Source organism: Natator depressus, chromosome 5 (assembly GCF_965152275.1).
Source record: "Natator depressus isolate rNatDep1 chromosome 5, rNatDep2.hap1, whole genome shotgun sequence".
NCBI lineage: Eukaryota > Metazoa > Chordata > Testudines > Cheloniidae > Natator > Natator depressus.
Genome location: NC_134238.1, coordinates 52,450,256 through 52,462,580, shown reverse-complemented (window position 1 = coordinate 52,462,580; position 12,325 = coordinate 52,450,256). Strand labels below are relative to the sequence as shown.

At 42.4% G+C, this 12,325-nt stretch overlaps 1 non-coding gene across 1 annotated transcript; it reads right to left on the bottom strand.

Moving 5' to 3' along the window:
* Positions 1 to 9,534: 9,534 nt before the first annotated feature.
* On the bottom strand, positions 9,535 to 9,677 carry LOC141988303 (U4 spliceosomal RNA). Its single transcript, XR_012639729.1, has one exon. It is a non-coding gene; the product is annotated as a U4 spliceosomal RNA (small nuclear RNA).
* Positions 9,678 to 12,325: the final 2,648 nt, after the last annotated feature.

Sequence of the window (12,325 nt, the reverse complement as noted above, 5' to 3'; positions counted from 1 at the left end):
CTGATTCAAGACATCTCGAGAAGCGCTCAGGATTTCCACATTCAGTGGCACCAGTGAATTTCAACCTGTACCAAGACAATGACAGAAAAGAGTAGGGGCCTGGCCACACATTGAAAACATTACACTGAATGTTTCATGGGTTCAAAGTTTCATACAAAATCAAGTTCTTGTTGCTGTGAAAATCCTTGAAACATCTGCCAGCTGGTAAAGTAGCAAACTTCACTGAAGGCCATGCAATGAACTTATGGCTTTTGCATTGCTCTTTGATGACAGGGGTTCTCTCTGCACCAGCAAGTCCTCATGAGGGAGAGAAGAAGGATAGTCCAGTGGTTAGGAGACTAGTTTAGGACTAAGAGATGTAGATACAAGTACCTGCCCCAACACAGACTTCCTGTGTGACCTGAGGCAAGTGACTTACCTGCTCTGTGCCTCAGTTGCCCATCTGTAAAATGGGGATCATAATGCCATCCTACCTCAGAGATGGTGTGAGGCACTTGGCTAGTATAGTAATGGGGATCACTTATAAATAAGGATCAAACTCTATCACAGATTCCATGATTTCAACAGACCTCTGTGACTTTTTTGGCTTCAGCTGAAGCAGCTGTCCACAGCCCCCACCCCCAGCCCTGTGGTCAGTCCCTGGGGCTGGAGCAGTGACCAATGGTCAGCCCCTGGTGTGAATCCAACTGTTAGTCCCCCCATGGGGTATTTTTAGTAAAAGTTGAGGACAGATCACGGGCTTCCTTGAATTTTTGTTTATTGCCTGTGACCTGTCCATGACTTTTATTAAAAATACCTGTGACAAAATCTTAACCCTACTTATAAGTACCTAAGATATATAAATAAGCAGAGTACAAACTTGACTGAAGAGCACAAGTGTAGGCTATCCTGAAAAACCTGCACTCTCCCCTTGCGGACCCTTTCAGTAATCCCCTGTGGGTGGCATGCTTATCTTCTCTTCTCTGGGAGTCTTCTCACCTCTAGGGTGGAATATGAATGTTCTGTTCAGGTACAACATGGTAGAAACATTTATCAGAAAACTTGGAAATTGGCTTTTCTAAGTGCAATGGAGAAACTTGGATCTGCGGCCTCTCTTTTAGACTGCACAGAGGGAACCAAGAAACCATCTGGGAACCATCAGGAACTTATAAATCAGTATCTAAAGCAACTTTAGCCCCACAGAGGGGAAAAAGGTGGATCACCAACCCCTTCATCCTGTTTGTTTATGACTCAGCAGCACGAGCGAGATCACTGCAAAGAGAAACATCTTGAGTGATGAGACCCTGCTGCTGACTGTCTCTAGCCAGGAACAAAACTGATTTTGGCTGTGTCTAAGCAGGAATACACAGAAGTAGTCACAGAAGCCTTGAATGTTTCTCATCCTAATTTTGCTCTCAGACCTCTACAAGTCAGGGTTCTCTTTAATAATGGCAATAACACTGAAGTATCACAACTAGCTAGCAATCAAAGACTACTTAAGATGGGGGTCATTCCCCAGTTCAACCTTACATTTGGGCTGTAAGGCAATGAAAGAGTTTAACTGTACATTACACTGAACACATTATACTACTTTCAGCTTATTTTATCCATAGGAACACAGAACTGCTGTTTTTTGCTCCTGCCTGCACCACAATGCAATAATGAGGAATGTTGTTGTGGTTTAGGTTAAACCCTGTTATTATGGGCTGGGGAATCTTCCTTTCATGTCAAAGAAGTGATTGAAGCACTGCATCCAAAATGCAGGCAAATTGAAAAGCTTGGCTAGATGTTGAATGATGTGGCCCAACGGGTATCAAATGCAGGGGCTAAGGAGGCATTGACTGGTGGAACTGCTTGTCTATCCACCCACACAGAAGGCCAAAGTGGGAAGGAAGGTTTGCAACAACAAGCAAAGAAACTGTCTTTCCTGCTGTTTGATTTCTTCCCTGTTCAAGGAAATAGGTCTTTATGTATAGGGTGACCAGACATCCCGTTTTTAAAGGGACAGTCCCGTATTTAAGTCTTCCTGCAAGTGTCCTGACTTTTTCTTAAAGATGAGCCCTGCAAAGACGTGGGCCAGGTCATCCCTCCCACCCCCCACAGCTGGAAGCAGCTCCCGTCCTTTCCCTCCCGCACAGTGCCAAAAGGCTGCTGCTGGCCACATTCTGGTGTGAACCCTGGCAGAAAAGTGGGGAGGGGGACATCTGACCCTGCGTGCCCTCCCACATGTGTTGCCTCGGGAAGACGTGGTGTCAGGTACCAGGAGAGTCAGGTCTGTCCCAGGAGCCCAGCCAGGCAGGGAATGCGGTGAGCGCCGGGTTGGTCGGTCATCCCCAGTGTGAGAGAGGTGTGTGTGAGTGTGTGTATGTGTATCACCTCTCCCTGTGTGAACCTTAAAGATGAGTAGGTAAATAAAAAGAATCCAACTATGCAGGGTCTCAGTTAACAGGGTCTCAGTCAATTTGATGTTAATTTAAACGTTTGTACTGCATAGTTCTGATTGACTGCAGTTGAACTCACTTGAATATGAGTAATTTTACCAGGTGTCCCATATTCAGCATAGGGAAATATGGTCACCCTATTTTTGTATTATTTTTATAAATAAACAAGACTGCACCAGAGAAAATACCTGGCTCGATCATCAGTTTCTCCTCCTAGTGGAAACAACTTGCAAGGCCCCAAACTTTGACTAGCTGCTTGGGTCAAAAGGGGTAACAGTATCTTTCATCAGCTACCTCTTCCACCCCAATGAATTGAGAGTGTATTTAAAATGTTGTACCTTCTTTACTAATGAATGACACTTGAAATTTCATTATTAGTTGTTATCTCTGCTGTAGTCCTGGCTACAAAATGTCACCTGCTCCTGGCAAATGGTGGCATTCTCGGAAATGCAGATCACAAAATATTTCTTACTAATGTGAGAGCATCAGAATCTTGCCCTGCCTGGCACCTGACTGCAGGAGTGGCCTCACTGATTCCAGTAGGAGTGCTTAGGATACTAGTCACCATGAATAAGCGTATCAGAATCTGGCTTAGTCTGGAAGTGAGGTCACCAGCTCTGAACCTCCCGAAGCTCTGCTATAGCTGATGCTGAAAATTGTTATTAGTTGTGATATGGAACCTGATTCTGAATTCCTTCAAACTCCTATTGAATCCACTGGGAGTTAGGAGTGCATGGGCAGAGAACAAGAACCATTTTTCACTGATGCAGAAAGTGCTGCTTTTTAAATAAGAAACATTTACTCCTCCTTAGCACCAGAGCTTTCACATATCTTAGCACAACCATCTCATTGCATTAGCAGAGTTTAAATCAACATAAATGAATGCCTTTTGTTAATGCTTGAATCATACTAAAGTTTACATGATTCATCCAAAAGGAAAAAAAAAACATGATTTTGAAAAGAAATCATGTTTACATTAATCAAGTCAATAAGAGTACAAATATCTTGGCCTCTCACTGTAAAATTTTAGACAAACAAATTTCAGTCCAGCAAAGATTCAAACTCTTGGAACTTGTCTTTGCATCTGGAAAACAGCTGTTTTAGGAAAATATTCCAAACCTTGGGCTTGATCCTCATTGAGTCCCATTCCATCCCTTCACACTACCCTGGCAGCACAAAGATGAGAGAAAGTTGGCTCAAACGTGGCAAAGTTGGCAAGCAGATATTCCTCTTGCACATGGCAACATGAAGCCTATTCAGACAGTTACATAGTCTGGGAGGGAGTATATCATGGGTGCGTTGGGTGCCAGGGGGAAACACACACCACTGTGGAAATTCAATACCAGCGGAATTGCCTCATGAGGTCATTACTGCTGTCTTAAGTTAGAGCAGCACTGGGGTTGGTGTTTCTTGGAAGTCAGACCAGCCCCTGGCTGCCTGAGAACAGCGGTAATTGAGTAACAGCATCTTTATAACCCCACTTCCCTCCCTCCAAATCCTAGTCCATACGTAGCTCAGCAAAACCTGAGGATCTAGCCTTCTGTCAATAAAATTGAAACTTTTTTTGTAGTCCAAATTTACTGTATAGTGGCTCTCCAAAAGGACTCAGTCCTACAGTGCTTGCACTGCCAAAACTTCCATTAACTGCTATGGGGTTTTTAGTGGAGAAGGCATGGAGGAGTGGGCCAAAATGTGTAATGAAACAACATGGTTTGATTATGTTCTTGTATCTTTAATGTTACTTACCCTAAATGCTGTAATCAACCTAAATTAACTTTAATGAGTATAATCAAACCACACATGCTCCTCCCCAAGAAAGTGCATGTGAAATGCCACAGCTCACGGAGAATGAGTATATATTCATGTCATCTTGTAGTCTGTCTCCACTATTTAATTTCCTGCAGCAACCCACAGACTGCAATAAGTGAATTGTTGCCCAGAAATCCTCACAGCTGTATGAAATGTGAGTGGATGGAGGATTCTGAAGTAACAGCAAACCAAAGATGTGATGTGTCTAGCCAGAGATGTGATCCGGTCTCTAATCGCTTCGGCATTATGCACAATTAATATTTTGGTTTGCAATTTTTTTTGCAGATGGAACACAAATGGGGACCCAGTGCAAAAATGTCAGTACTTCTTTTGATGGTGCAAAAATGTCAGTACTTTCTTTGCTCCCATCTTCTTTGCTTTCGCACAAACTGTTCAGAGACCTTCCTTTTGTAGATACCATCGTGTAGTTATTTACAGTGCTTCACTTTACCAAGTTTTACATACTCATGCAGCCATAATATTTATGGAGTCATTCAGCCTAACTACCCCTTCTCCCAAGGTGGGGAAGACGGGAGAGATTGGGGAAGGTCTCTCCTCACAGAGAGCTCCCTTTATCAGAGCAGGTCTCCCTCCCTCCCCTTGCACTTCCTTCCTTTGCTCTTTTATCCAGTCTCCTTGTTAGTGAGCTCATTAGCTATCTAGTCCCAATCTGATCTGGTAATCAGGAACTCCTCTCCTTACTCAAAAAGAAAAGGAGTACTTGTGGCACCCTAGAGACTAACAAATTTATTTGAGCATAAACTTTTGTGAGCTACAGCTCACTTCATCGATCCAATGAAAAGTGAGCTGTAGCTCATGAAAGCTTATGCTCAAATAAATTTGTTAGTCTCTAGGGTGCCACAAGTACTCCTTTTCTTTTTGCGGATACAGACTAACATGGCTGCTACTCTGAAACCTCTCCTTACTCAAGGTCTCCCAGGGGCTCAGGTAGTTAAACAATGATTAGCCTGTGGATTCCCAACACACCGTCACACTTCCCATTATTGCCAGAAGTTATGATAATTTCAAAGGTTGGGTGTTCGGTTTTGCTTTTTTCTTTTATAAAATTATTCTTTGCTGCATTCATTTTCATGCTGACAAAAATGGGAGCGAGAGACCTGGCTGAAGTTAATATCCAAGTTAATACCCCCACTTGCCCCCCTTGGGAAAAAAATCTCCTAGCTCTCATGCAAACCATCCTGGAAAAAATGTGAAGCAAACAAGCCAAAATTAAGACTTTTGTAGTTCTGGAAACCCCTTTTTAAAATACACTCACTTGGTTTCTAGCATTGAGCATTTTTTTACTAGCCCTAGCTCATTGGTTCTCTTTGGTTGTACCATCTAGTTCAGTTAGTGACCTGTTCTCACAGCCAATAGGCTGTTAACTGAATAATTCCAATACAGATTCTTTGTGATTCCATGTCACAGAAAAATGTCCAAATGATATTTTCTTTCCTGAATGAGCAAGACATTAAAAAATTGCTACTGAAAATATGGCCGTGCTTTGACTGTAGCCACTCTTGCCCTGTGATGGGGACATAATCCTGCCTCATCTTATATGACTGGGTCAGGACATCACGTTCAGCATCTTTCTGTGTGTCACAACTCCACTGAAACTCTTTAGTTTAGGTTGCTTTTAGGGCTGTCAAGCGATTTAAAAAATTAATCGTGATTAATCGTGCCATTAAATAATAATAGAATACCATTTATTTAAATATTTTTGAATGTTTTCTACATTTTCAAATATATTGATTTCAATTACAACACAAGGATACAAATAGTATTTTTCAGTTCACCTCATACAAGTACTGTAGTGCAATCTATTTATCATGAAAGTTTAACTTACAAATGTAGAATTATGTACAAAAAATAACTGCATTCAAAAATAAAACAATGTAAAACTTTAGCGCCTACAAGGCCACTCAGTCCTACTTCAGCCAATTGCTCAGACAAAACAAGTTGGGTTACAATTTGCAGGAATTAATGCTGCCCGCTTCTTGTTTACGTTACCTGAAAGTGAGAAAAGGTGTTCTCATGGCACTGTTGTAGCTGGGGGTGCAAGATACTACCAGATGTGCTAATGATTCACATGTCCCTTCATCTTCAACCACCATTCCATAGTACATGAGTCCATGCTGATGATGTGTTCTGCTCGATAACGATCAAAAGCAGAGCGGACTGATGCATGTTCATATTCATCATCTAAGCCAGATGCCGCCAGCAGAAGGTTGATTTTCTTTTTTGGTGGTTCGGGCTCTGTAGTTTCTGCATCAAAGCATTGCTCTTTTAAGACTTCTGAAAGCATTCTCCACACCTCGTCCCTCTCAGATTTTGGAAGGCACTTCATATTCTTAAGCCTTGAGTTGAATGCTGTAGCTATTTTTAGAAATCTCACATTTTACCTCCTTTGCGTTTTGTCAAATCTTCAGTGAAAGTGTTCTTAAAACGAACATATGCAAGGTCATCATCCGAGAATGCTAGAACATGAAATATATGGCAGAATGCAGGTAAATCAGAACAGGAGACATACAGTTCTCCCCCAAGGAGTTCAGTCACAAATCTAATTAACTCATTATTTTTTTAACGAGCATCATCAGAATGGAAGCATGTCCTCTGGAATAGTGGCTGAAGCACGAAGGGGCATACGAATGTTTAGCATATCTCTCACATAAATACCTTGTGTAAGGGGACTGTTGCCCCCTTACTAACATTCAGTGGGGATGTTAAAAGTACTAAAAGGGGGAAGGGTCGATGGGGAATCAGAACCCTGAGACTGACAGCCCCCAGGAACAATGGGGAGAGGCCAATGCTCCAGGTCAGCCTGAATGACAAGGCGAGCAGGCTAATCAGGGAGTCAGGAGGCCAGGGAGGTCCCGTCCTCCATGTGAGCTGGATTTGCCTGGGTCAGACAGAGTGGGGCCAAGCTAAGGAGAAAGCAGGGGCCCAAGCTAAGCTGGGGAGCAGAGCTGTGCCAGATCCAGAGAGAGCAGACCCTATCCTGGGAGCAGAGCTGTAGCCCCAAAGCCAGAGGCACAGCCCAGAGAGAGCAGACTTGCCCTGGGAGGAGAGCTGCAGCAACCAGATCCAGAGGGACCAGAAAAGCAGCCCAGGAAGCAGGTCAGTGCTGGGAGCAGAGTCACAGAAGCAGCTTGTAGAGCAGACCTGTCCTGGGAGCAGAGCTGCAGCAACCAGAGCTAGAGGGACCAGAAAAGCAGCTCAGGAAGCAGGTCAGTGCTGGGAGCAGAGTCACAGAAGCAGCCTGCAGAGCAGACCTGTCCTGGGAGCAGAGCTGCAGCAACCAGAGGCAGAGGGGCCAAAGAAGCAGCCCGGGGAGCTGGAGGCAGAGCAGCAGCAGTGCAGAGACAGAGTGGTGCAGCTGGGGCTGGAGCAGTCTGGAGCTGGGTGCGGTGAGCAGCTGGGGTGACCGAGGGGGACCCTGGGCAGCAGACCCAGCACAGGGAGATGCCTCAGCCAAGGGACTCTGCAGGCCAGGCTTGGATCATAACCCTGACAGGGCGGGGGCAACACTGGGAAGAAGGGTCCTACCACTTAGAGCCTGAGAGCGTGTGGCCACCACCAGAGCAAGTGTCCAACCCACAGCATCCCTGCAGCACAGCCAGGGCCTGAGAAGAAGGCCTGGGACTTACAGGGAACAGACTGTGAACTGCCCTGACATTCCAGAGACACTGTTTGTGATGTTCCCTGCCACAGACGAAGGTGATGTGTTTCCTTTAACCTTTCCCATTTTTCCTTATTCTTTTTAAAATTAATTGTTGATTAAATAACTTGCATTTGCTTTAACTTGTATGTAATGGTCAGTGGGTCAGAGAAGTGCCCAGTGCAGAGAGAGTACCCCGGAGTGGGGACACCCTAGCCCCTGTCCTAGGTGACCACAGCAGGGTTGGGGGTCAAGCCCCCCAGGAATCCTGGGCCCAGCCTTGTTGGGGTTACGAGGACTCTGCCAGACAGGAGAGTGGAAGGGGAGTCCTCAAGGTCCTTTCGCTAGCCCACTTCTCTGGGGTAGTGCAGAAGCCAGGAAAGTTCCCCACAATAGCGGGACTATTTCCCCCCTTACACTTGCAATACTGGCTACAAAAATGCCACGTGAATGCCTGTTCTCACTTGCAGGTGACATTGTAAATAAGAAGCAGGCAGTAGTATCTCCCATAAATGTAAACAAACTTGTTCGTGTTCGCGATTGGCTGACCAAGAAGTAGGACTGAGTGGACTTGTAGCTTCTAAAGTTTTACATTGTTTTGGTTTTGAGTGCAGTTATGTAACAAAAAAATAAAAAATCTATATTTGTAAGTTGCACTTTCACAATAAAGAGATTGCACTACAGTACTTGTATCTTTTATTTATCATTTTTACAGTGCAAATATTTGTAATAAAAATAATAATATAAAGTGAGCACTGTACACTTTGTATTCTGTGTTGTAATAAAAAAAATCAATATATTTGAAAATGTAGAAAAACATCCAAAAATATTTAATAAATTTCAATTGGTATTTGATTGTTTAACAGTGCGATTAATATTTTTATCACGATTAATTTTTTTTAGTAAATCGCGTGAGTTAACTGAGATTAATTGACAGCCCTAGTTGTTTTATATCATTTGTATATGATTTTTCACTAATCACAAACAAATACAACTGATTAACCATAAATAGAAATATCTAGGCTAGAGGTCAGGGTGTTGAATATCTGTTAGCAACTTATTAATGGAATACTACTTTTTTTTTTAAACTGGGCTGTGGTATACTGTAAATTGTAGTCTGGTCAGCTTTAGATTCCAGCTGAGTTAACAGATAAAAGGCCACAATACTGGCTCATTTTGTCAATTCTTTTTGATATATTAGTCCAAGCATACCGATGCAAGTCCTTAGTATGGACAGTGAAATGAGTTAGCAGAAAAGTCAACACAAACAGAGAAGTTCCCTAGCGGATACAAGGAATCCATACTTAACATTGTTAGAATATCACACTCAGCCTCACAATGCTTTAGTAGGAACACTTACGGGCAGATGAACAAAAATCTCAGTGCCAACATCTAACAAGCTTCTTAAGCCAGAAACAATTAACCCTAAAGTAGTTACAAAAGAAACTAAAGAAGACTTTCTAACAAGAATGCCAAACTGTTACCCTTTTCCAACTAGGAGAGAATACTAGATTCCAAACAGAAAAGGATGAGCAACTGTCAGGATAAGCTATACACTTAGCTCTAAGGTCATATATTATAACCACCTCTCAGGATCAGTCTGACAGAAGGAACATAATTGCTATATAATTCTGTAAATAAACTCCATGTGAGTCCACAGTTCTAACAAGGGGTAATTTGTAGTCCGCCCAAAATCTTCAGGTCTTCGTTGGTCCTGGAAAAGTTTCAATTAGCAGTAATCATGCCTCAGTTGAGCCTCACAGACTACGATGCTGCCACTGCGCACAGCAGAAGGTAACCACCAAAGTCCAGCTTTGCCAAAATTAGGGTTACCATCAACTCCACTCCAGCAGCTTTGGGTTTGAAACCAACTGGAGTCACGTTTCGATTTCTGAAGCATTAGCCTTGAGTCAAGTGCTACCACATTAACATTAATACAGAAAGAAAAGGAGGACTTGTGGCACCTTAGAGACTAACCAGTTTATTTGAGCATAAGCGAATACAGACTAACACAACATTAATACAGTTATTCTGCTTCTTATGGTGTCTAATTCCCAGACCATTGTAACATTATACAGAAGCCCTGAATTATTTATTTGATTAAAAGGCTATCTAATAACTTTACTTGACAGATAAACTATTTCACAATGCCCTTAGGCAAAGGATATTAACATCTGGCTTTTTCACATAACACCCTAACTTACAAATAACCTTTGTAATATTTAATTATGTAGTAGTCTTGTGCCGAAAAGCTCCACCATCTGCGATAGGGTTCATTGACTTTGTCTGTTCTTGTACACATCGTTTGTTGAGACACTGTAAATTCATATACTAACCATTGTAAAGCCCTATTCAGTCTGATGTTAACCACGTAGCAGTAAATCCCGTTCTTTAATCATATTTAATCTGCATTTGAGCTTTGCAATTTTGCTAAAACAAATTTTAATTACTCCCTATTAGGGGCAATTCCACAATTTACAAAAAAACAAAAGTCCCTAGCACTACTTCTATCAGCGACTCCTGTAATGAAGATGGTGAAGTTCATGGATTTAAAGTATTAAGAGTTATTGGTATACAGCATTTATAGCAGTATTCTTATAGAAGCAAATAATAAATACATTGCAAAGATGACTTGCCAGAATTTAGCTTAATTTAGGGAAACTTTATGTCATATATTCTAACAAATAAAGATACTTACTGACCTTTAGAGAGACAGAACTATTCATGGAAAATGCTTTACGGGTGATTGCAAAGACCCACATTTTCAATTTTTTTATTTTTTTGTGTTCTGCCTATTTGATGAAGGTCTTCCATTTACATGCAATATTCAGTACTGAACTTAATAGTTTGATGAGTTAGAGAGCTACATCTATGCAAAGAAATTAGTGCCCTCTTTTTGCATTGTCTATTGTAGAGCCACATTTTAATTAATGTTGTATTTGTTTTCAATTACATCATGCACATTTTTATAATAGTAGTTTGCATTTCTACAGTTACTTTCATCCAAGGATCTTTGCAAACAAGGTATTAATCCTCACCTCAGCTCTGTAAGTATTTTGACCCCCAATTCTAAGAAACCAAGGCACCAATCTATTAAAACAGATGCATATAAAATCTGGGTCAAAGCTGAGAGTAGAATTTAGATCTCTTGACTCCCAGTCCTATTACTTAACTGTAGGATCCACCTTCCTCTACCAATAGGATATTTCATGCCGCACTATCATGTGTCAATTTTATTTGAAATCCTGGCATATTTTTGTTATTTATTACGAGATAACACATCTATTGTTAAAGAATGCAAAGCAAAACAAACCCCCCTCACACACTCACACAAAATGCCTCCAGAATTCCAGCTACTGCTCATCCAATCTAATACTGTGAGCCATCTGCACTAGTGCTCACATAAACGACATGAAAGAAGTCTGAAAATCAGTTGATTTATTTTCCTTTTTGAAGTAGGTAATGTAGGACGCAATCCAATAAACCTCCTGTTTGTGACATCTAGTGGTAGTTTGTTTGAATGACAGTTTCTAGAAGGAAAAGAAAAGTGATGGTCAGTCCAAGGCACTAATCCCTCCACAACGCCCTCGTAAGTCTCCAGCAACTGGTATGGCATAGCTATGGGTTGGGGTGCAGAATTTCAGGACCCCCTCCCCGTCCCCAAACACAGGGTTTGTGTACCTCCTAAGCAACAGAGAATTCTGCTCTGCCAAGCGTCCCAGGACCTCGTCTGCAGAGTAGCTCTACCCCTATTCCACGGCTTGGCAGGAAGCTTTCTGGCACAGTAACCTCTGCCACTGCCCTCTACCACGCCCAAACACTTGTCTTTAGTGCACTGGGGAGAATTTGCCCCTTGAAGGATTGACTGTGTACATATGTTTGTCAATGACTCTAGACGTATTCTTCAGTACTGTACCAGTGAAATAGCGTGGACTGCACTCCATCTTGCCACCTGGAAAATGGAATTCATGACATCACCCTGATCTCGGGCTCTACTCATGCTGAGTAGAGAGGACTGCTTCGTGGAAGGAATGTAGCGCCATATGTCCAAGTGTTTTGTCAGCAGTGGGGATCAAACCTGTCATCTGAGGGGGCAAAAGACCTATCTGGCTTTGAGATTAAACTCGATAAGTTTATGGAGGAGATGGTATGATGGGATAACATGATTTTGGCAATTAATTGATCTTTAAATATTCATGTTAAATAGGCCCAATGGCCTGTGATGGGATGTTAGATGGGGTGGGATCTGAGTTACTACAGAGAATTCTTTCCTGGGTATCTGGCTGGTGAATCTTGCCCATATGCTCATCTGATGCTGATCGCCATATTTGGGGTCAGGAAGGAATTTTCCTCCAGGGCAGATTGGAAGAGGTCCTGGAGGTTTTTCGCCTTCCTCTGTAGCATGGGGCACAGGTCACTTGCTGGAGGATTCTCTGCT